At 35.9% G+C, this 24,842-nt stretch overlaps 1 protein-coding gene across 5 annotated transcripts in view; it reads left to right on the top strand.

The window, feature by feature from the left end:
* Positions 1-24,842, top strand: part of BANK1 (B cell scaffold protein with ankyrin repeats 1) — a 417,427-nt gene that overhangs the window by 33,550 nt on the left and 359,035 nt on the right. For 3 of the 5 annotated variants that reach the window (XM_079920998.1, XM_079920995.1, XM_079920996.1), the window contains one exon: positions 12,268-12,453. The exons of 1 other annotated variant lie outside the window; for it this stretch is intronic. The gene's annotated coding sequence lies outside the window, so the exon portion shown is untranslated. Of the gene's footprint in view, positions 1-12,194; positions 12,454-24,842 lie in introns of those variants that run through there. One more of the 5 variants, XM_079920997.1, reaches the window with a different exon arrangement.

The following is a 24,842-nucleotide window of genomic DNA, read 5'->3' as shown; positions in this document are numbered from 1 at the left end:
ACATGTTCTTTGTGTGTTGCTCAGAAACATCTTTGCTGTCCCAAGTTTATCCAGATAATCTATTACATGTGCATTTAAGCCTGTTTATAGTGGGGAATTGATTTTGTGTTATGTGTGAAATAGGGCTCAAATTTACTTATTTTTTAACCTGAATACCACAGTTGCTTTGGCACAATTTATCCATTCTCCACGATATACAATGCTGTCTTGTTTCCACATGGAGTTATTTATACCTGTGCCAGTATCACACTGTCTTGATACCTGGAGCTCTTTAGTATGTCTTGACATCAGGTAGGACAAGTCTTACCTTCTTCCTATTATAGGAAGTTTTAGCTATATTTCTTCCTTCATTTATCATATACATATTATAATCAGCTTGTCAAATTCCTTGAAAACCCAGATTTATATTGGATCTATAGATAAATTTGGAAACATTGGACAATTTTGCAACATTGTTTCATTATCCAAAAAATCATTTTTTAATCTATATCTATTTTATTTAATGTCTCATAAAGTTTTATTATTTAATTCGTCAAGGTCTTGCACATTTTCAAAAAGAATTATTCTTGCTTGCTTTTAGTTTTGTCACTATTTTGCAGGTATTTTTAAAAAACTACATTTTCTAAGTGTTTGTAGCTATTGTATAGAAATGCACCTGAGTTGTGTATAAAGAATTTTTTACTCAACAACCAGATTAAAATCCATGATTAAATCTAATAATTTATCTGTATAATACTTTGAGTTTTCTAGCTAGAGAATTATATCATCTGGGATAATGATTGGATTTTTAAATTCTTTTCCAATATTCACAATGTTTCTTTTCATTTTTTCTCCATTATTGCCCTCAAGGGGACCTCTAGTACAATGTTGAACAGCAGTAAGATAGTGGACTTCTTCCTTATTCATGAATTTAAATGAAATGGTTTTAATCTTTCACCACTTAGTATGTTTGCTTTATGTTTTTTGATTTTGTATTTCTGTCAGATTAAATACATTCCCTTTGAAGGCTCCCTACATGGTTGATGAATTTTGTTAAATGCTTTTCCTGCACCAATTGAGATGATGATATAGTTCTTCTCCTTTGATTTGTTAATGTGGTGAAGTACATTAATAGATTTTTTGCTAATGTTAATCTAACCTTTCATTCCTGGAATAAACTTAATTTGGTCATGACATAGTGTATATTATACAGACATTTATACACACAGGTATGTGGCCAAAGTTTGTTTTATCTTGTTTGCAAAATTGGTTTATATTTTTTCTTCCTTATCCTGTTCTCTAGCTTTTTAATCACAGTTATGTTAGCCTAACCAAATAAGTGGGGTGTTTTTCCTCTTTGAGATTCCAAGAAGAATTGGTGTAAAATCAGGATTATTTGTTCCTTGAATGTGAGGTAAAATACATTTGCAGAAGTCATTTGGATGTGCTGTTTCTTTTACGAAAAAAATTTAAAATATCGATTTAATATCTTTAACTGTAATAGTGTTACTCAGGTTTTCTTTTTTTTTTCTTTTAGTAAATAATACTTTTCTGAGCATCTGTCCATATCATGCTAGTTTTCAAATCAATTTCCTTAAAGCATTTTAAAAAATCTCTGCTCATTTGCAATTATATCCTCAATTTATTCACCAAATTTTGTTTTTGCCTACTTCATTGTTTCCCCTAGAATAACTTTTGACTTATTTGATATCGTAATTTTAAAATTTTATTTTATATATATTTATTTCTCTCATTAATTTTCCCTAGGAGTTGTTTTACATATGTCTGCTATAAATATAATTTAGCTGATATTTATAGTTTGTGTGAATGTCTGAAAATCTTAGTTCCTTACCTGAAATATTCAGGCCATTCACATTTGATTGTGATCTCTTATGTGTTTGGACTTATTTCTATCATCTCATTTAAGGCTTTCTATTTTTTATTACATGCTCTATTTTTCCCCCAGTTTTTTTCTTACAAAACTTATTTTGCATTAACAATATTTTCCCCATTATTACATTTTTTCTTTCTATTTGTTTGGAAGTTACACAGTATCTTAAATATTTTTTATAGATTATAGGAATTATGATGCTCAAACTTAACTTCGTGAAGTCTAAAATTAATCAATATGTTTACCTTTTCTTTCAGAGTGCTTTAGCTACACACAACTTGCCCAGTTTTATAACCTTGAGATTTGTAAAAATTCAATCCTGTCTTTTTTTTAATCCTGTCTTTTTAATCCTCACAAATTTTATATTATTATTATTATTGCATTATACTGTGAACCTTCCATTAGATTTAACCACATCCATACTTTCCTTAACTCACCATTTCATCTTGAATTACAAACCTGTGTCCTGGGATCATATTCCTTCCTCCTGAAGTATGTCTCTTAGAAGTTACTTTAGAAAGGCTTTTGATGGTAAGAGCTCAGATTTTGTATTGATTACAAATATCTTTTGTTGAGTATAGAATGCTAGGTTGACAGTTATTTTTTTCTCAGTGCTTTAAAGAAAGTTTTGCATTCTTTTCTGGTTTTCAACAAGTTAAGAAATCAGTTGTTACTTAAATTGTGATTTTGTTCTACGTAATCTCTTTTCTCTTTGGTTGGTTATAAAACCTTTCCTTTGTCATTTGTGTTCTGCAGTAGTGTTGCATTATGTCTAGGTGAAGATGTTTTTAAAATTTATTTATCCTGTGAGGGATTTGGTGAGCTTTCTAAATTCAAAAGTGTATTAATTAATCAATTATGGAGAACTATAAGATATAAGTTTACCATTTCCCAAGTTTCTGCATTACCACTTTCCAGAACCCTAGACAGAGATTTATTACACCATTTTCTACACTTTCCCCACATCACCTAACCCCTCCTTCAAATTTACTGTTGCTTATCTCTCTGTTTTACATTCTAGCTTCTTTCTCTTTTTTTTAAACATCTTTATTGGAGTATAATTGCTTTGCAATGTTGTGTTAGTTTCTGCTGTATAACAAAGTGAATCAGCTATACGTATACCTATATCTCCATATCCCCTCTCTCTGCGTCTGCCTCCCACCCTCCCTATCCCACCCCTCTAGGTGGTCACAAAGCACCAAGCTGATCTCCCTGTGCTATGCAGCTGCTTCCCACTAGCTATCTATTTTACATTTGGTAGTGTATATATGTCCATGCCACTCTCTCACTTCATCCCAGCTTACCCTCCCCCCCCATGTCATCAAGTCCATTCTCTACGTCTGCGTCTTTAAACCTGTCCTGCTCCTGGGTTCTTCAGAACCTTTTTTTTATTATTATTCCGTATATCTGTGTTAGCATACGGTATTTGTTTTTCTCTTTCTGACTTACTTCACTCTGTATGACAGACTCTAGGTCCATCCACCTCACTATAAATAACTCAATTTTGGGCTTCCCTGGTGGCGCAGTGGTTGGGAGTCCGCCTGCCGGTGCAGGGGACGCGGGTTCATGCCCCGCTCTGGGAGGATCCTACGTGCTGTGGAGCGGCTGGGCCCATGGGCCATGGCCGCTGGGCCTGCGCGTCCAGAGCCTGTGCTCCGCAACGGGAGAGGCCCGCGTACCGCAAAAAAAATAAATAAATAAAAATTTAAATAACTCAATTTTGTTTCTTTTTTTGGCAGAGTAATATTCCATTGTATATATGTGCCACATCTTCTTTATCCATTCATCTGTCGATGGACACTTAGGTTGCTTCCGTGTCCTGGCTATTGTAAATAGAGCTGCAATGAACATTGTGGTACATGTCTCTTTTTAAATTATGGTTTTCTCAGGGCATATGCCCAGTAGTGGGATTGCTGGGCTGTAATGTAGCTCTATTCTTAGTTTCTTAAGGAACCTTCATATTGTTCTCCTTAGTGGCTTTATCAATTTACATTCCCACCAACAGTGCAAAAGGGTTCCCTTTTCTCCACACCCTCTCCAGCATTTATTGTTTGTAAATTTTTGATGATGGCCATTCTGACTGGTGTGAGGTGATACCTCATTGTAGTTTTGATTTGCATTTCTCTAATAATTAGTGACGTTGAGCATTCTTTCATATGTTTGTTGGCAATCTGTATATCTTCTTTGGAGAAATGTCTATTTAGGTCTTCTGCCCATTTTTGGATGGGGTTGTTTGCTTTTTTGATATTGAGCTGCATGAGCTGCTTTTAAATTTTGGAGATTAATCCTTTGTCAGTTGCTTCATTTGCAAATATTTCTCCCATGCTGAGGGTTGTCTTTTTGTCTTGTTTATGGTTTCCTTTGATGTGCAAAAGCTTTTAAGTTTCATTAGGTCCCATTTTTTTGTTTGTTTGTTTGTTTTTATTTCCATTTCTCTAGGAGGTGGGTCAAAAAGGATCTTGCTGTGATTTATGTCACAGAGTGTTCTGCCTAAGTTTTCCTCTAAGAGTTTGATAGTGTCTGGCCTTACATTTAGGTCTTTAATCCATTTTGAGATTATTTTTGTGTATGGTGTTAGGGAGTGTTCTAATTTCATCCTTTTACATGTAGCTGTCCAGTTTTCCAAGCACCACTTATTGAAGAGGTTGTCTTTTCTCTATTGTATATTCTTGCCTCCTTTATCAAAAATAAGGTGACCATATGTGCATAGGTTTATCTCTGGACTTTCTATCCTGTTCCATTGATCTATATTTCTGTTTTTGTGCCAGCACCACACTGTGTTGATTACTGTAGCTCTGTAGCATAGTCGAAAGTCCAGGAGCCTGATTCCTCCAGCTCCATTTTTCTTTCTCAAGATTGCTTTGGCTTTTCGGGGTCTTTTGTGTTTCCATACAAACTGTGAAATTTTTTGTTCTAGTTCTGTGGAAAATGCCATTGGTAGTTTGATAGGGATTGCATTTTATCTGTAGATTGCTTTGGGTAGTAAATGTTGATTCTTCCTATCCAAGAACATGGATAGGAATGGATAGGAACAAACTCTTCATCTGTTTGTATCATCTTTAATTTCTTTCATCAGTGTCTTATAGTTTTCTGCATACAGGTCTTTTGTCTCCTTAGGTAGGTTTATTCCAAGGTATTTTATTCTTTTTGTTGCAGTGGTAAATGGGAGTATTTCCTTAATTTCTCTTTCAGATTTTTCATCATTAGTGTATAGGAATGCAAGAGGTTTCTGTGCATTAATTTTGTAACCAGCTACTTTACCAAATTCATTTGTTAGCTCTAGTAGTTTTCTGGTAGCATCTTCAGGATTCTCTATGTATAGTATCATGTCATCTGCAAACAGTGACAGTTTTACTTCTTCTTTGCTGGTTTGGATTCCTTTTATTTCTTTTTCTTCTCTGATTGCTGTGTCTAAAACTTCCAAAACTATGTTGAGTAATAGTGGTGAGAGTAGACAACCTTGTCTTGTTCCTGATCTTAGAGGAAATAGTTTCAGTTTTTCGCCATTGAGAATGATATTGGCTGTTGTCATATATGGCTTTTATTATGTTGAGGTAAGTTCCCTTGATGCCTACTTTCTGGAGGGTTTTTATCATAAATGGATGTTGAATTTTGTCGAAAGCTTTTTTCTGCATCTATTGAGATGATCATATGGTTTTTCTCCTTCAATTTGTTAATATGGTGTATCACATTGATTGATTTGCCTATATTGAAGAATCCTTGAATTCCTGGGATAAAACCACACTTGATCATGGTGTATGATCCTTTGAATGTGCTGTTGGATTATGTTTGCTAGTATTTTGTTGAGGATTTTTGCATCTATGTTCCTCAGTGATATTGACCTGTAGTTTTCTTTCTTTGTGACATCTTTGTCTGGTTTTGGTATCAGGGTGATGGTGGCCTCATAGAATGAGTTTGGCAGTGTTCCTCGCTCTGCTATATTGTGAAAGAGTTTGAGAAGGATAGGTGTTAGCTCTTCTCTAAATGTTTGATAGAACTCGCCTGTAAAGCCATCAGGTCCTGGGCTGTTGTTTGTTGGAAGATTTTTAATCATAGTCCCAGTTTCAGTGCTTGTGATTGTTCTGTTTCTATTTTCTATTTCTTCCCGGTTCAGTCTCAGAAGGTTGTGCTTTTTTAAGAATTTGTCCATTTCTTCCAGGTTGTCCATTTTATTGGCATAGAGTTGCTTGTAGTAATCTCTCATGATCCTTTGTATTTCTGCAGTGTCAGTTGTTACTTCTCCTTTTTCATTTCTAATTGATTGAGTCTAATTGATTTTCATTTCTAATTGATTGAGTCTAATTGATTTGAGTCTTCTCCCTTTTTTTCCTGATGAGTCTGGCTAATGGTTTATCAATTTTATTTATCTTCTCAAAGATCCAGCTTTTAGTTTTATTGGTCTTTGCTATTGTTTCCTTCATTTCTTTTTCATTTATTTCTGATCTGATCTTTATGATTTCTTTCCTTCTGCTAACTTTGGGGCTTTTTTGTTCTTCTTTCTCTAATTGCTTTAGGTGTAATGTTAGGTTGTTTATTTGAGTTGTTTCTTGTTTCTTGAGGTAGGATTGTATTGCTATAAACTTCCTTCTTAGAACTGCTTTTGGTGCATACCGTAGGTTTTCGGTCATTGTGTTTTCTAGCTTATATCTTTAAATCCAAGTTTCTGTTTACTTATATATTTTTAACCTGATACTTAAGATTCTTATTAAGACACATGTTCAAGGAAATGTACCAATTATGCATATTCATTTCAAGAAATCATCCAGTGCAATAAATATTTTCTTAAATATACTTTATTTTTTAGAGCAGTTTTAGGTTCACTGCAAAACTGAGTGGAAGGTACAGAGATATTCCATATATGCCTATACACAGAGACACACACACTCACATATTACCTCCCCAGTGTTGACATTCCTCACCACGGTGGTATATTTATTACAGTTGATGAACCAAATGACACATCATAATCACCCAAAGTCCATAGTTTACGTTACGGTTTATTCCTTGTGTTTGTATGTTCTATAGGTTTGGCCAAATAAATAATGATATGTATCCAGCATTGTGGTATCATACAGAATAGTTTCACTGACTTAAAAGCCTTTTCAAAACTGTTTTTCACTTACTAATATGCATTTCAGTTTCCTTCATGTCTTTTCATGGCTTGATAGCTCATTTCTTCTTAGCACTGAATAATATTTCATTGTCTAATATACCACAGTTAGTTTATCCATTCACCTACTGAAGGACATCTTGGTTGCTTCTAAGTTTTGGCAATAATGAATACAGCTGCTATAAATACTTTTTGTGCAGATTTTTGTGTTGACAAAGTTTTTAACTCATTTGAGTAAATACCAAGGAGTGTGATTGCTGGATCATATGGTAAAAGTATGTTTAGTTTTGTAAGAAACTACCAAACTGTCTTCCAAAGTGTCTCACTATTTTGCATTCCCACCAGCAGTGAATGGGAGTTCGTGTTGCTCCACATGCTCACCAGCATTTGGTGTTCTCAGTGTTTTGGATTTTGGCCATTCTAATAGTGTGTAGTGGTATCTAACTGTTGTTTTAATTTGCATTTTCCTGATGACATAGCACGTGAAGCATCTTTTCATATGCTTATTTGCCATCTGTATGTCTTCTTTGATGAGGTGTCTGTTCAGGTCTTTAGCCCATTTTTTAATTAATTTTTTCACTTTCTTATTGTTGCGTTTAAGAGTTCTTTTTATATTTTGAATAAGAGTCCTTTATCAAATATGTCTTTTGCAAATATTTTCTCCCAGTCTATGGCTTGTCTTCTCATCCTATTGATGCTGTATTTTGGACAGCAGAGGTTTTTCATTTTAATGAAGTCCAGAGTATCAATTATTTCTTTCATGGATTGTGCCTTTGATGTAGTACTTTAAAAAGTCATCACCATAACCTAGGTCACCTAGATTTTCATCTATGTTATCGTCTAGGAGTTTTACATTTTATATTTAGGTCTTTCATCTATTTTGAGTTAATTTTTGGGAAGAGTGTAAGGTCTGTGTCTAGATTCATTTTTTTTTTACATGTGGATATCCAGTTGTTCCAGCATCATTGGTGAAAATATAGTCTTTACTGTAATGCTTTTGCTCCTTTGTCAAAGATCAGTTGACTATATGTATGTGGTTCTATTTCTGGGTTTTCTGTTCTTTTACATAGACCTATTTATCTGTTCTTTTGCCAGTACCACACTGTGTTGATTACCTTTGCTTTATAGTGAGTGTTGAAGTTGGGTAATGTGAGTCCTCTGACGTTGTTATTCTTCAATATTGTGTTAGCTATTCTGGGTCTTTTCCCTCTCTATATAAACTTTAGAATTAGTTTTTGCTATCCATAAAATAACTTGCTGAGATTTTGATTAGAATTGCATTCAATTTAGAGATCAAGTTGGGAAGAACAAACGTCTTGACAATATTGAGTCTTCCTATCCGTGAATATGGAGTATCTCTCCATTTACTTACTTCTTTAATTTTTTTCATCTGAGTTTTGTAGTTTTCTATATATAGATCTTATACATATTTTGTTAGATTTATACCTGTTTATTTTGCGGGTGCTAATATAAATGATATTGTGTTTTGAATTTCAAATTCTTGTTAATTGTGGTATATAGGAAAGCAATTGACTTTCCTCTATTAACTTTGTATCCTGCAACCTTTCTATAATCCTTGCTAATTCCAGGAGTTTTTATTTTGGATTTTTTATGTAGATGATGATGTCTTCTATGAACAAAGAAAGTTTTATTTCTTCCTTCCCAGTTTCCAATCTGTATACATTCCCCCCCCTTTTTTTTTTCTGGTCTTATTGCATTAACTAGAACTTCCAGTATGATGTTTAAAAGGAGTGGTGAAAAGGAGCATACATTCTTTGTTCCTCATCTTAATGGGAAAGCTTCAGATTTCTCACCATTAAGTAGTGATGTTAGCTGTTAACTGTGGGTTTCTTGTAGATGTTGTTTACCAAGATGAAGAAGCTCCCCTCTATTCCTAGTTTGCTGAGAGTTTTTATTGTGAATGAATGTTGGATTTTGTCAAATGCCTTTTCTGTATCTATTGATAGAATCATGTGATTTTTCTTCTTTGGCCTGTTGATGTGATGGATAAATTAACTGATTTTTGAATGTTGGACGAGCCTTGCCTACATGGAATAAATTTCTCTTTGTCATGGTGTATAAAAATTCTTTTTATACATTGCTAGATTTCATTTGCTAATACTTTTTGAGAATTTTTGCATCTTTATTCCTGAGATATATTGGTCTGCCATTTTCCTGTAATGTTTTGTCTGGTTTTGGTATAAGAGTAATGCTGGCCTCATAGAACGATTTAGGAAATATCCCCTTTCTTCTCTCTCCTGGAAGAGATTATAGAGAATTGGTATCATTTCTTTCTTAAATGTTTGGTAGAATTCACCAGTGAACCCAACTGGACATGATGCTGTCAGTTTTTGAAAGATATTAATTTTTGGTTCAATGTCTTTAACAGATATAGGCCTATTCAAATGGTTTTTTCTTCTTGTGTGAGTTCTGGGAAATTGTGTCTTTTAAGAAATTGCTTCAATTTAACTTGTGTTATCAAACTTGTGTGCATAGAGTTGTTCATAAGATTTCTCTTTTATCCTTTTAATGCGATGTCCCCTCTTTCATTTCTGATATTAGTAGCTCTTTTCTTCTCTCTCTTTTTTTTTTTTTCTTAGTTAGCCTGGCTAGTGCTACCAATCTAATTGATCTTTTTAAAGAAACAGGTTTGATTTGATTGATTTTTTTGATTGATTCCATGTTTCCAATTTCATTGATTTTCTGCTCTAATTTTTATTATTTCTTTTCTTCTGCTTACTTTGGATTTAATTTGATCTTCTTTTTCTAGTTTTATAAGGTGAAAACTCAGACTACTGATTTTAGACCTTTCTTCTTCTCTAATATATGCATTCAATGTTGTAAATTTCCCTCTAAGCACTGCTTTCGCTGCATCCCACACATTTTCATAAGTTGTGTTCTCATTTTCATTAAGTTCAAAGTACTTTTTAATTTCCCTTGAGACTTTTTTCTTTGACCCATGTGATATTTAGTAGTGTGTTGTTTGATCTCCAAATATTTTGGGATTTTTAAGCAATCTTTCTGTTATTGATTTCTAGTTTAATTCCATTGTGGTCTGAGAAGAGACATTGTTCAATTTCTATTTTCTAAATTTGTTAAGTTGTATCCCTCCATTCATTTATTTTTAATATATATGTGTTTTTATATTTATAGGGGTTTCTTGTAGACAAAATATAGTTGGGTCATGTTTTTTGATCCACTCTGGCAATCTTTCTTTTTTAATTGGTGCATTTAGACCACTGACATTCAAAGAGATTATTGATATAGTTGGATTAGTATCTACCATATTTGTTACTGTTTTCTGTTTGTGGCCCTTGTTCTTTTTTTCCTATTTTTATTTTCTGCTCTTTTCTACTATTTGTGGCTTTAGTTGAGCATTTTCTATGTTTCTATTTTTTTCCTTTCTTGGCATACTAGTTATACTTCATTTTTTAAACCTTTTTTAGTGGTTTCCCTGGAGTTTGCAATATACATTTACAGCTAATACAAGTCCATATTCAGATAACACTATACCATTCACAGGTAGTGTTAGTACCTTATAATAAAATAATCCTAATTCTTCCTCTGTGGTATCATTACTATCATTCATTTCACTTATATGTAAATATATATATATATACACACACACACACACAAAATATATACATAAGCACACATAATCAAATACATTTTTACTATTATTATTTTGAAAAAACTGTTATACTTAAATTAAGAACAAAAAACCCATAAGTTTTTTTTTTTTTTTTTTGGGCCTCTCACTGTTGTGGCCTCTCCCGCTGTGGAGCACAGGCTCTGGACGCGCAGGCTCAGGGGCCATGGCTCACGGGCCCAGCTGCTCCGCAGCATGTGGGATCCTCCCGGACCGGGGCACGAACCCATGTCCCCTGCATCGGTAGGCAGACTCTCAACCACTGCGCCACCAGGGAAGCCCCAACCCATAAGTTTTTATTTTACCTTCACTTATTCCTTCTCCAATGCTCTTCTCTTCTTTATGTAGATCTGAGTTTCTGACATATATTATTTTCCTTCTCTCTAAAGAACTTCTTTTAACATTTCTTTCAAGGCTGGTCTGCTGTAAACAAATTATCCTAATTTTTATCCTAACTTTTCTGAGAATTTTGTATATTCCTCCTTCACTTTTGGAGGAAAGTCTGTAGGGACAGAATTCTGGATTTATTTCTCCTACATCTTAAATATTTCACTTCACTCTTTTTGCTTGCCTTGTTTCTGGTGGAAAATTAGGGGTAATTCTTATCTTTGCTCCTCTATATGTAAGATATTTTTTTCCTGTGGCGTCTTTCAACATTTTCTCTTTATCTTTGATTTTCTGCAGTCTGAATATAATATACCTAAATGGTTTGTTTGTTTGTTTTTGAATTTACCCTGCTTGGTGTTCCTGGATATTTAATTTGATATCTGACATTAATTTTGGGAAATTCTGTTATTATTCTTTTCTCTCTTTCATCTTCTTCTGGTATTGCCTTTACATGTATGTTATACCTTTTGTAGTTGCCCCACAGTCCTTGGATATTATGTTCTCTTCTTTTCCTCTTTTTTCTTCTGTTTTGAAAGTTTCTATTGATATATCATCAAGGTCAAAGATTTTTTCCATATTCCTGTTCAGTCTACTAATGAGCCCATCAAAGCATTCTTCATTTATCCTCTAGATTTCCTTTTTGATTCTTTTTAAAAATTTCCATCTCTCTGATTACATTTCTCATCTGTTCTTGATGCTGTCTGTGCTGTTTTATCCATTAGTACCCATAGCATATTAATCAAATTAAAAAAAAATTTTTTTCTTGTCTGATAATTCCAACATCTATACCATATCTGAGTCTGATTCTGATACATGTTGTGTCTCTTTGAACTCTTAATTTTGCCTTTTAGTACACTTGTGATTTTTTTCCTGATAGCTCTGCATGATTTATTGGGTAAAAGGAACTGTGATAAATAGGCCTTTAGCAATGTAGTAGTAAGGTGTAGGAGGAAGAGAGTCATTCTATAGTTCTGTGATTAGATGGCAATCTGCCAATCTTTTAGTGTCCCTCAGCTCTCCCTCTCCCCCTACATGGAGCGAGATGACCACAGTGGGCTGGAGTTAAGTATTTCCCTTCCCCTGGTCACTTAGGTCTTCATAAAACCCCAGTAGTATAAGCTCTGGTAAAATTGTTTCTCTTGAGAGCAGTCCTTGTTTAGGAAAACAGAATTCTCTGGTGTATTTCAAAATAGTTCTTTTTCCCTTCCCCTTGCCAGAATCACAAGGGGACTTTTCTTTGATATTCACTAGGAGAATCTGGCTGAGCTCCTGGAGGTAAAAATCACGGAATGTGGGAGCACTTCTCTGTCTGGGTCGCCCTGGAGTTTTTACCTCTCTGACTTGTCTACATGGAGCTTCCATCAGTTCATCAACTATAATTCAGCTTTCCCAAGCACTGGTACCTATGAGAGTTTTTCCTTGAGGTTCTCTGCACGGGTAAGTTGTGATTATTTGTATTTGCTTGTCAGTTACTCCAGCTTTATTGTAGATGCAGTGGTTTGCCCTGTGACATCACTTCTATGATGGATCCAAGAAAAGCTATTGATTTTTCAAGTTGTTCACCTTTTACTTATTATTAGGATGGAGTGACAACTTCCAGGCTTCTTACATGTTGGTCCAGAAGCCTGCAGCTCTCTCCATCCGGTACATTTTACATTTCATATTTTGTTATTTCTACAATTTCTATTTCATCTCATCCCAAGTTTTCCTGCTGAATGCCTATGATATTTTTTATTGCCTCTATTATTTTGTTATACATCATAAGTATACGCATATTGTTTTCTACCTTTAATAATTCTGAAAATTTGAAATATTTATGGGTCTAATTCTATTTCTTTATTCTGCTTATCCTTGCTCATGTATTCTTGTCATCTTGTGGTTTTACAAAAATCTCATTGTGAGCCAATGTTTGTTGAAACTTTATTTGTGAGGAGTTGTGAGGCTTAGTTTGAGGGTATATATTCCTGCAGAGGTGATTTGCTTTCATTTCTGCCAGCCACACGGAATCCCTTCGATAACTGAGCCACCATAATTTCTTAGTGTTTTCGTTTTCATTGTACAAGTACTGTAATTTCAGACTACAATTACTACATAATGACTGACTTCTACTTATAATTTTCAGGGACTATTTCAGCCATCCAACCCCCACTCTCCCCTCACATACCAAGAGGCAAGATTACACTAGACAACTTTCCTTGCTGAGTTCTCTTGCAAAGCAGTTTTCTTCTCGTTCATCATTTCCCGGGGGATATAGCACATTAGGGCTCCTAGATTCATGGGTGGGTGTCCAAAACAACAACTATCCAAATGCCCTGTCCTTTTATCTCCCATGTGGTTTTGGAAGTTACAACTCCATGTTGCTGGAGATGGGCAGATACTACCTGGAAGCTTCTGGCTTTAGTCCCTCTTTTCCTGTCTAGAGTCATAGGGCTGCCTCATGTTTGGCCTTAGTGAAGGAGTTTCTTCATTTTCTTTCACATATATAATTCAAATATGTACCCAAAATAATTTTAAGTATATTTTGTGTACCAATTTTAGATATTTTGTAGTGAACTGCTTTTTGGGTATGTAACTACATATTTAACTGGAAAGGAAAGCTTCTTGACAATTTGATTTTGATATTGTGTATTTCTTTTTCTTTTTTTTTCGCCTTCACATTAAAAATTAAATCATTCTGTAGAGCAGGTATTTTAACTGAGTCACACTCCCTATGCACCAATAGTTTGGGGTTATTTTTTATTTCCTTTTCATTTACTTCCTGTGTATTTAACTGATTGTGTCTTTCCTGCAAAACACACACACACACACACACACACACACACACACACACCCTTATTTTGTTTTGTGTTTGAGTTAAGGCACAGTACTACTGAACTGCATAGAGTCAGCTTTTTGATCTGCATCTGTATTGCACAATAGTGCTGCTGCTTTCATATCCTTATATCTCTAGTGCAAAATTAGAAACATTGAAAACTATTATGTACTAAGTACTCACTTAAATGTGTTGAACTGTTGAACTAAAAGCCTTTAGTGTTGAACACAGGAAAAACGATGGATATGGAGTACTCCTATGTGTCTAAAAATTTAAATAAAATAAGTAGATCACTTAAAATATAGGTATGTAATCTTTTGTCTAACTTTTTTTTTGGTCTTAATTAGTTTGTTGTTTATTAGGTTTAATGTGTGTGGGAGGGATTCTGTGGATATTTGTTGTAGAAGCAGCAGCACAAAATTGCAGTATTTAGGAGGGAAAGGGAGGGGTTAACCCTGGTTAATGTAGAAGCAAGTAGTACAATTTTCATGGAAATATAATTGTAAAAGAGCAGAAACTGTCCCTTCCTTAAAATTCATTAAAAGTTCTATAATATATATGATTAAGGACTATCAAGGAATTTTTTTTAAAGAAACTATTTTCAATGCAGGCAAGGTTAGTGACATCCTGTTTAAAAAATCTTCATTTTGCACATTTTTAAGAAATTGGCCATCAGTATTTGATCACGTGTTAGGCATTCACCAATGTCAATTTCTCTTCTATTTCCTTGCCCTGGGAGATTTTACTTCCTCATCCTCTTAAATTTATGCCAGGCAGCGAGACTTGCTTTGGCCAGTTAAACCTGAACAGGAGTGATACGTGTCACTTCCAGGCAGAAGGATTTCATGGGGTGATTTGCAGCTATCTTGAGTCTGATGCAGCCCAGAAATCCGAATCAACACAACACAGCTGCCTCAAGAGTTGCCCAGATCTGCATGTGAAAAAACATGAACTTTTGTTATGTAACAGCACTGAGATTTGGAGTTGTTTTTAATTGCTCTATAACCTAACCTACTCTGGCTAATACAGGTGGTACAATATGAAGTACTTTAAACAAATACAAAGAGAGCACTTAACAAATGCAAGCAGAAAGGGAACAATTGAGATGACATATTTTATGTTAGGAAGCACTACCCCTGGTTTAAAACACACCAAGATTTTCAGATAAAATTAACTTTTTAAGAGTGCTTATAAAAACAAGTTGAAATCTAATTCACCCCATTTTTTCAAATTTTTGAGTCTAAAATATGTTTTTGTATATTGTAGTGTTTTATCCTGAGGTAAGACCTTTGAGTATGTACTAAATATTTTTCTATGCTAGTATTCTTTGCTAAGTACAGTCATTAATTACTGAATTTTATTAGTTTGGTCTGTTACTTGTATCTTCGTCTTCCCAGCCCTGGAGTTAGCACTGGAACAAGCTTCAGCTGAAATTTTGGAGAGGGTATGATAGGGAACAATATGATTTCATAATTGTAAGTGGAGAAGACCTTCATTTTTGTTGTGTTTTGTTTGTTTTATATTTGCTTGTTTGGCTGGTTGGCATTCGAACTCCCTGTCCATGTTGGGAACTTTTTTACTGTTTATGTCTTGCTGGGGAAGATTTATTTGCTGATGTAACCCAGTGGCTAACAGTGGGACAGTAGGGTTCTCTCCAGACCTTTCCCATAGTAGGAAGTTGGCCGTTGTCTCCCAGTTTTGCTGCCTTGACTTCATTTGCCACTTATTTTTCAAGCCAGGTTCTCCAGACATGTAAATGGTTTTGGAAGGCTGTAAGTCCCTAATTTAAGGAGTTTCAATAAATTCCTCTTCGTAAATTCGTCAGTCAGTGTCTGTCTCTTTTAACTAAGAACACTGATAAAAAACTTCGGCTATAGATGCTGCTTCTTTTTTTTCAGGCACACATTTCTTAGCCCGTTTATTCATTCATCTGTGTATTCATTAAAGAACTATGCATTAAACGCCTTATAACTATCTTTTTACTGAGATTAAAATTGGAAGCAAGGTAGATAGGCAGGAACGTATGAGTTCTTTCACATTCTTAAATCTGCTATTGTCTGTCCTGTATCAGAGCCTGTTCCCATGCTGCTCCTTCTATTTGACTGTCTCCGCACACCACTGCTATTCTTACGTGTCGGCCTGTAGTGCTTTCTGGCCACTGCTCTGTTCTTGTACATATCTAGTAAACTTTTCATCCATCAAATCTTAGCACTAAAGGAAACCAACCCTAATGGTTCACTATGCTCTGTAAATTTCATTCATGCATTTTATACATTCCTTAGTTCTATACATGTGGACTCTTTTCTGTTCCTCTCCATGTTTCCTTTTGCTCATAATGTTATCCTCCCGACCTAGTAAAACTATCCCTTTCATGCCATAGGTACTCAAAACATATTTGCCCAGAGAATGAAGGAAGTAGACAATCAAAATACAGTGTGCTACATGGTACAATTGGATTAACTGCAGAGTGCTGTGAGCTGATGAGGTGGGTGATCTAACCCAGCCTTGGGGGATCAGTGATGTGTAAACTGAGATCTAAATGCAAATCAGCTAGGTGAAGCTGTTGGGGGTGAGAAGAGGGAGAAAAGGGGAACTGAAAGTGTGCTCTAGGTAAAAGAAACAACACATAGGAAAGCCAGGAAGCAAGATATCTGGAATTCCATGGAACCCCAGAGAACATACCACATTTGGTCACCTGGGACACACTCAGGGCACGTGCTCATTGGGAGAGGGTGAGCTCACATGCCCGACATAGAGTTCACACTCAGTCTCAGTGCAGAGTGAAAACAAGTATCCTAGGTCAATCCCAGCGAAGTGTCTGTGGTTTTCTCCTTGCAGTGGTTGGTTTTCCTTTTCTCTGATCTTTCCATCCCATCAAGAAGAGGCAGCTATGAAATTGGTATCATAAATGCACACCTGGCTAGTCCTCTTCTAAGTGAATAGGGGATTCCTGCTATAACCCTCCAGGGTCACATGATGATTAAGCTGACATATGTTTTATCCTGCAGCTCTTCACTCACTCGGAGGCAGGCCGAAACGCCCAGGTGTGCAGGCTATGCACATGAACCATGGTTGATCCTGGTCTCAGTCACCTCTTCCGTTGGAAATTCTGCATTTATTTTCAGTTTAATTTCTTCCATGTATCTATATATTTTGCTTCAGTTGTGTATCAGTATTTGTGGTTCACGTATTAATAGTGACTTTTCACTTTGAATTTCTTTTTTCTAAATTGAAGTATTACATATATAGTACTGATAGTACGATTTCTTTCTTTCTTCCTTTTCTCTTTCCCTTCCTTTCTTCCTTCCTTCCTTCCTTCTTTCCTTCCTTCCTTCCTTCCTTCTTCAAACATCTTACATCTTTCCTGTTAACTTATTAACCGTAATAAACGTCCATGCTACAAATCAGCAAGTTGGGAATTCATTCAGAGTGTGCAGACAGTGGCTTCCTAGTGAAGAAGAGGCAGCTGGGTTTTCAGTGTGGGAAGCCAAATCCTTTACCTATTGACATCCTTTACCTGGTGTTTTGAAGTTTATTAATGCCCTCCAGATGCGTGTTGAATTTTTCATTTTATTTTATATATTTGGAGACAGTGTTGGATGGCAGAATGAATAGTGAGAAGACTTGTTTTAAAATCTTACTCATGCAGAGACGATGCAATTGCTGGAGGGTATCTGCTAGGAGCCTCAGTGGCCTTCTCGGCAGAAGGGGACTAACAGTCCTCACCCCATGGGTGTCATAAGGATGAAATGAGATACTAGCTCAAAATAAGGGTTTTAATTCATAGTAGGTATGTAACTAACTTTTTGCTTTCTTTATCTCAGTTATTAACATCATGTTGATTAATTCACATATATGGTCTACCAATATGGGCATTCATTTTTGTAGAAAAGTTTGATAAATTCACCATGAAATAAATTTGCAGACTTTCACACTTTGATTATGAAGTTCCTAAGGCTCGTAAGTAGGAGGCTCATTGTTTAAAAATAGACTCGCTTGGTCTCAATTTCCCTGGAATAAGGTTCTGCTACTTTGGGTATTATGTTTTTACCCTCCCACTTTTTTTTTGCACTGTTTTCTATGATTCATTTTCATTACTTTAAAGGCCAAATATTCAAAGAAAGAATATACACTTCTGTGCCACTTTTACCCTTATCTTTCTTTAAACCTGATCCTGATTGGCAAATACGTGTGACAGTGAACATGTGCATTCTCCCTGAGAAAGGACACCTCATTTGAATCGTTATTCTTCTGCAAATGGAAAAGAGTTTGGGGGTCAGAAGATGTTTGTTTTAGCCCTCTCTCTGAACTTCATTTTTCTTCTCTGTATATTTAGAACTCATACAATTATTTTTAAGCAAAATAATATATGTCAGAACTTTATAACTTAGAAATGACTACATAAATGTTATTTTTTTTGTTACAAAAATAAGAGTTGGCCCATGTCGCTAGGATAAAATGAAAGTAGAAAAAGACCTAATTAGTCTTTTGTTGGATTAGGATGCTCTTCCAATCAGAACGGAGAAAGCAAGCCCACTGAGTAATTTATTGCCCACTTTGCTTTTCCTCTACTTATTTAATTTAATTTTTTATTTAGTTTTAACAGAACCTGGATATTGTATTTTGGAGAGGACAAGGTCAACCTCAATACCTCTGTTAAGGCTGATATAGTTTAAGACCAGGGCCTTCAATCTCTGTTTCTTTTCAGTTTGTCTGCCTTGGAGTGCTAGTATTTTTAGTGCACTTTGGACCATCAGGGTTTTCCACTCTGGCACTTTAACTGAAACAGTGTAGTTTCTCTCCTCCTTAGGCCACTCAAAGTTAACCTTTTTATTTGCGAATTGAGAACTGGTGCAGAAAATTATTCTGTTGAATGTCAAGGTGTTAGGACAGTCTCAGGCTGGGGATATAGGAGGAACAGCATTGGATACAGAAAGTTAAGTCCTATAGGAGGGTAGATGTGACTAATATTGGTAAATATGATTAAGGTTCATGGGGGATGTGTTGAGACCTAGCATTTTTAAAGGTAGAATTGTATTTGAAAATAATTTAACATTCTTAATATTAAATGTTAAACTTGCCAGTTGTGAGGATGTTGAAAAAAGCTATTTTCTTGGTAGGAAGTACCAGGCAGTATTATTTGTTTGTTTGTTTGTTTGTTTTTTTATACAGCAAGTTCTTATTAGTCATCAATTTTATACACATCAGTGTATACATGTCAATCCCAATCGTCCAATTCAGCACACCACCATCCCCACCCCACCGCGGTTTTCCCCCCTTGGTGTCCATACGTTTGTTCTCTACATCTGTGTCTCAACTTCTGCCCTGCAAACCAGTTCATCGGTACCATTTTTCTAGGTTCCACATACATGCATTAATATACGATATTTGTTTTTTTCTTTCTGACTTACTTCACTCTGTATGACAGTCTCTAGATCCATCCACGTCTCAACAAATGACTCAGTTCGTTCCTTTTTATGGCTGAGTAATATTCCATTGTATATATGTACCACATCTTCTTTATCCATTCGCCAGACAGTATTATTGAGACTACAGCATCATTGAGAAGATGCTTTGCTAACCCCCCCTCAGGGTAGAAGCTGAACCTGCAGAGTTTTAATATAGACTGAACTCCTTTGCTTGAGCCCAGGGTAATGGTTTACTTGCTATCTGGAAGAAAGAAGAGAAAAGCTGAAAAAAGTGGGAAGGGAGCTAGTGAAGTAGTAAAAGGCCAAACTCTACATCAGGTTATATCAAGTTACTAAAGTCACAAAAAGTAATTTTTTGAGAGTAAGAGTAAACATAGAGCCTGGGCTGATCTGAGGTATCATGTCCAAGGAAAAATGTGATTCAGAGAGGAAATAAGTGGCTGAGAACTCACAGACATCAAAGGCCAAGCTCTAGACCAATAAGAGCCCATGCCAAGTTTCACCAGGCCATAGGGAGCTAGGGGACCCCTAGGTAGTATCTAAGCTAATAGTAGAAGTTATTTCTGCTTATCCCTTTCTGAGTTCCCTTTCATGGGAAACCAGTGTTCCTATATACTAAAACTCTTCACCGGATACTTTTTTCCATCTCCTGCCTTGACTGACTACTCATTTCCCTTATACTATGCAATCCACTACAACTTGGCTTCTACCCCTAATAATTCTGCTGGAACCATTCTTACAGGAATGGGAGCATTTGCAATATATAAACTCACAACAATTCTGTGATTTAGGTACCATTATTATTCTCATCTGTATCATGGGGATAATAATAGAACGACTACATAGAGTTAGTTGACCCTCATATATGCAGTTAGTTTTCAACAGACGCTTGCTATTGTTATTATTATTGTGTTGTTGTTGTTGTCGTCTGTTCCCTTCTTCAGGAAATGCTGTTTTTCTTAGTTGTTGGGACAAGCTTCTTTCAGGATTTTCAGTCTTCTTGCCTGGACACTTCCTATGTCTCCCTTGCAGCTCCTCTTTCTTTACCAATCCTTGAAAAATTAGTGTTCTTTGAGGCTCTTCCTGAGTGATAAGCCATAAGCGGTAGCTTATCTTCCCACCATTTCAACTATATCTACTTGTCATTTTTTTTCAAATCTTTACCTCCATGCTAACTCCACAAGATCTAGAATCATGAGTGCAATCACTAAGTCTATTTCCCCAGCTCAGTGAATGGCAATGCCTGCTAGTTGCTGAAGCCAAAAGCTGGGTGTCATCAGTGAGACTCCTCCACATTCAATCAATAATTGGACTGGCCAATTCTGTCTTCAAATATTTCTGGAATCTGTCTGCCTTGCTTCAACCTCTGTGTCACTGACATTTCAGGATTGCATAGTCTCCTAATTGGTCTCCCTTTCTCCAGTAAAGAGCCTTTTAAATCCATTCTCTGTGTCACAGTGAACTTATCACAAATTGACCCCAGATTAATCTCCTACTACTTTCTCCTTAAATGGGTCCAGCCCTGTTAAACTATTCTAAGTTCCCTCACGATGTCCGATTCCAAGTTTAGCTCAGGGCTTTGCACATTCTTTTCCTTCTGCCTGGAAAACTACCTCCTTTCCCTGTACCCTTTATTTGGTTGATTCCTTCTCATTCTTCAGGTTTTAGCTCAGATGTTATTTCCTCAGAAACCCTTTCCTGCATCACTCAAACTCTGAATGAGATCTTTCTGCCCTATGCACCTAGAGTGCCTGTTGCAGCTCTCACCATAGTGCCATGTGATTGCCAAGATACCTGTCTCTCCCACTAGCCTATAAGCACCCTTCAGTACAGAAATGTATTTTATTATTGTATCTCTAGAAACCAGTGCAGCATCCAGCATATAAGTACTTAAGGAATGTGTGTCAAAAGAATAAGAATGGGGAATAAAATCTCATTTAACATTTAAATGCATTTTCTAATAATGCATCCCCATAATGGAAGCACATCCTAATTAAAGTATATAGAAGTATATAGTGTAACAAGTCACTCTGTTTCTCAAGTTACCCAATCTGTAAAATAAAGAGGCTGGATAAGTATATATATATAATACACCCTTTTCAGCTCTAACATTGTATTATTTTCTAAAGACTCCTCAATGAGAAACTACCAATAATACCACCAAAGAAACCCATTCAATGCTACCTTCCTAGATACTGAATGTAGAACAACTGTCTAATTCCAGATATTCTAGGGTACTTTCAAGACAAAGATCTATAAGGAACATTCTAGACCGAAGTCTGTACTATTCTAAAATAACCAGGACCATGTGCATTTTTGAATCCTGGCTTTATACTGTTAGTGGTTTAATGCTGAGCCAATATTACAAGTTTTGTGTGCTTGCTTGAAAGTTACAGCAGATGTAGCATAGAGCAGTGAGTCGGGACACAAATCACTGCTCTCCAGGAACTCGCTGTGACTTTGGCAAATCTCAGTTTTCTCATTTGCAAATTAGAATAACAGTGGTAACTAACATGGTATTTTGTGAAGATTAATGCCTTAAGAGATGCAAAATTATTAAAACAGTGTTTGGTGTATAGAATATGAAGTCAGCGAATGTTATCTATGACTGTATTATTAACTTACCATTATTTAAATTACTTTCTTGCTTACTTAACTTTCAGTTAAGGGGATTTTCAAGATGAGAGGGTCTTCTGCTCTCTGTGATCTCTTTCCACCTGCCTTTGCAGAATAACCCCCTCACTGGACCACCAGATGTCACTGTTTCTGACAGTTTCCAACTTCTTGGCCATCTTAAGATGTTATGCTATTTCGAAGGAGAGATGTGTGAAGTTTTGAAGAGAGAAAATGTTTTAATATTATGGAACTTTTAATAAAAGTTCCCTAAAACCATATATAACCACCTTTAAAGCATTTTTTTCATGTATTATTCAAGGAGTTCATATTACACTTGCCACAGCTGAGATGATGTTGATGATAATGAGAACCTGAGAATGACTTTTAAATGGATCACTTGGGGTTTATTCATTATTAAACCATTCAACAAAAAACATTTTCATAAGTAGTTATGTTTAAGATAACTTGATAGAAAATGAAATTAAATTGGACATGGATACCACCACTAGATAGAGGCTAATAACAGAGACAAGAGTTACAAATAGCTTAAAACAGATTAAGAAAAAAGCTATTTTTCCTTAACTGACCTAAGCTATTTAAACAAGGAGAAGTATTATGCTAGGAAAGGACAGCAAAGGAAAAGATGTCTCTTGGTAGGGCATTAGGGACAGTAACATGGAGGAGAAGTATTTGAGTGTGATCTTAAAGAACAATTAGGATTTGACCTAGGGAAATGGGCTGGGGATGATTTGTATGTGCAAAGATATGAATATAGGAAAGTACGGAAAATATATGTAGACCAGTAAGAGGTTCATTTAATCTCACGGGTAGGGCATATAATAGAGAGTGATGAGAAAAAAATAGTGAAAATATACATTGGGATCAGACTGTGAAGGCCCCTGAGTACGAGGAAATAAGATTTAGAAGTGCAGCAAAATAGAGCAGAGCACTGGGGATGTACACAGGTGAGTTTGAATCCTGGTTTAGGCTCTTAACTATTTAAGCTCAGACCAGAGAACCTCCCAGCCCCACACTGAAGAGGGGGAGAGATAGAAAGAGAAAGGTATCTGGTGGGGGTTAGGGGCTCCCTGAACTGCAGTCAGTTTCTTGACTGGGAAATCTGGGCAAATAACACTGTTGGGAAGTTGGGAAGATTGAGGATAATGCACTGTAAGCACTTGGAACCTGTAAGCTGTTTCTATAGTACTTTGTAGATGATGGTTCCTCTGTTATCAGAAAGAATATTTCTATGTTTAGTGGATAATAAGAGATAATTGAAATAGAGGTGCCTAAGAACAGATTCTCCCCTCTTCCCTGACAGCATGTAGAGACCTACCTTGGGACACCCTGTGTCTGTGGTTGAATGAGGTATTTGTATAAATGGAACAAGTGGCCCTGTGACTCTTGATACATTCTCAGAGGTGCTTAAGGATTTGTTGAGATGCTTAACCTGCAATGGTCAGGCTTAAGCCACAGGTTCCCCTACCATGTCCACAGAGGGTGTTAGAACTCTGTTAGGCTCCAAAAGAGACTGCTCCTGTTACAGCTATTAGGCCCTTTACCACTTTCACAAGCTCAGAAAATGTGCCCTGTTTTGAGAGTTTTCAGAAGTCTGCTTATTTTGTTTTTAAGAATGAAAACTAGTTCATTATTATTTGCTTTCCTTTAGAGAGATCCTGTGGTCACATGTTTTGTCTTTTAAATTAAAAAAATAATTATTACAGATCATGTGAACCAAAGAGTCATACCGATTAGAGGCTGGAAAAGAGAAAATCTTCACCCTCCTTTTGGAATAGTATGGCTGCTCTAATATTGCCTTTAATGTTTTGCAATGATTCACTTTTCCATTGTCCTGAAGGACAGGGTTTTGCCTGACTTCTTTTCAGAGACTATTCTGGAATATTGTAACCGAACTACTAACTCAGTTTTTCTCTCTCTGGGATATTTCTCCTGACAGACTAAATTTTCTTTTCTGAATTTCATATCTACCTCTATTCCCTTGAACCCAGCTAAACAATTCATTTCCTCCCCATTTTGGCTTTTTATAACACCTAACCTGTTATTCTACTCCCAGTTTCCTCTGCTTTAACCAAACTGCCCACACTTAGGGGCTTGAATCTTCCCTTATTTCCGTCATCATTTTGCTCTTAATTTTGTTACTTGTGCCACTGGAATATCTACAGTAAAAAAGGCACAAAGAGTTCTCTGAGTTCGAAAATTACTTTTGTAGCTATTGTTGCCAAGGAAACCACTTCCACTGTATCTTAGTTTTACTTAGCACATAGAGTCCTTTATGTGCTAGATTTTGAGGAATCACTGTGAGATTTCTCTGTCTCCCTATCTTTTTCTGTTAGAAAGCTGGACATCAGTTTCCAAAAGAAGTAGAGGAAAACAGTAACTGCCCTAAGCATCAACTTGGAATACACAGAGCTTACAAAACACCCAGAGGTAGGCGAAGACACTTGCTGGTGAAATATTTGGAATAAGAGCTGAGGGACTCATATTTCTCACTGAATTTCTGAGTGAGCCTGAAGAATTAACCTTTATTAATATTATTTAAGTTTCATTTTTCAACATGGCCTATCTCACCAAATTATTCTTCATAATGCTATCCATTCTTTGGCATGATGGCAGAATATTCTCCCCCATAAATACATGCTTTATGTTACTGTATCTTAGGAAATGTTATACAATTATGAAAATGCTATGCAATTATATATTTGCATATTTATATTAACTTTCTACACACATTCTTCTTTTAATATGTTTATTGGAGTATAATTGCTTTACAATGTTGTGTTAGTTTCTGCTGTTTAACAAAGTGAATCAGCTATATGCATACATATATCCCCATATTCCCTCCCTCTTAAGCATCCCTCCCACCCTCCCTGTCCCACCCCTCTAGGCGGTCATAAAGCACCGAGCTGATCTCCCTGTGCTATGCGGCTGCTTCCCACTAGCTATCTACC

The sequence above is a fragment of the Stenella coeruleoalba genome (genome assembly GCF_951394435.1).
Source record: "Stenella coeruleoalba genome assembly, chromosome: 4".
Classification (NCBI taxonomy): domain Eukaryota; kingdom Metazoa; phylum Chordata; class Mammalia; order Artiodactyla; family Delphinidae; genus Stenella; species Stenella coeruleoalba.
Note: the sequence above shows the minus strand (reverse complement) of the source record. Positions and strands in the feature narration are given on the sequence as shown.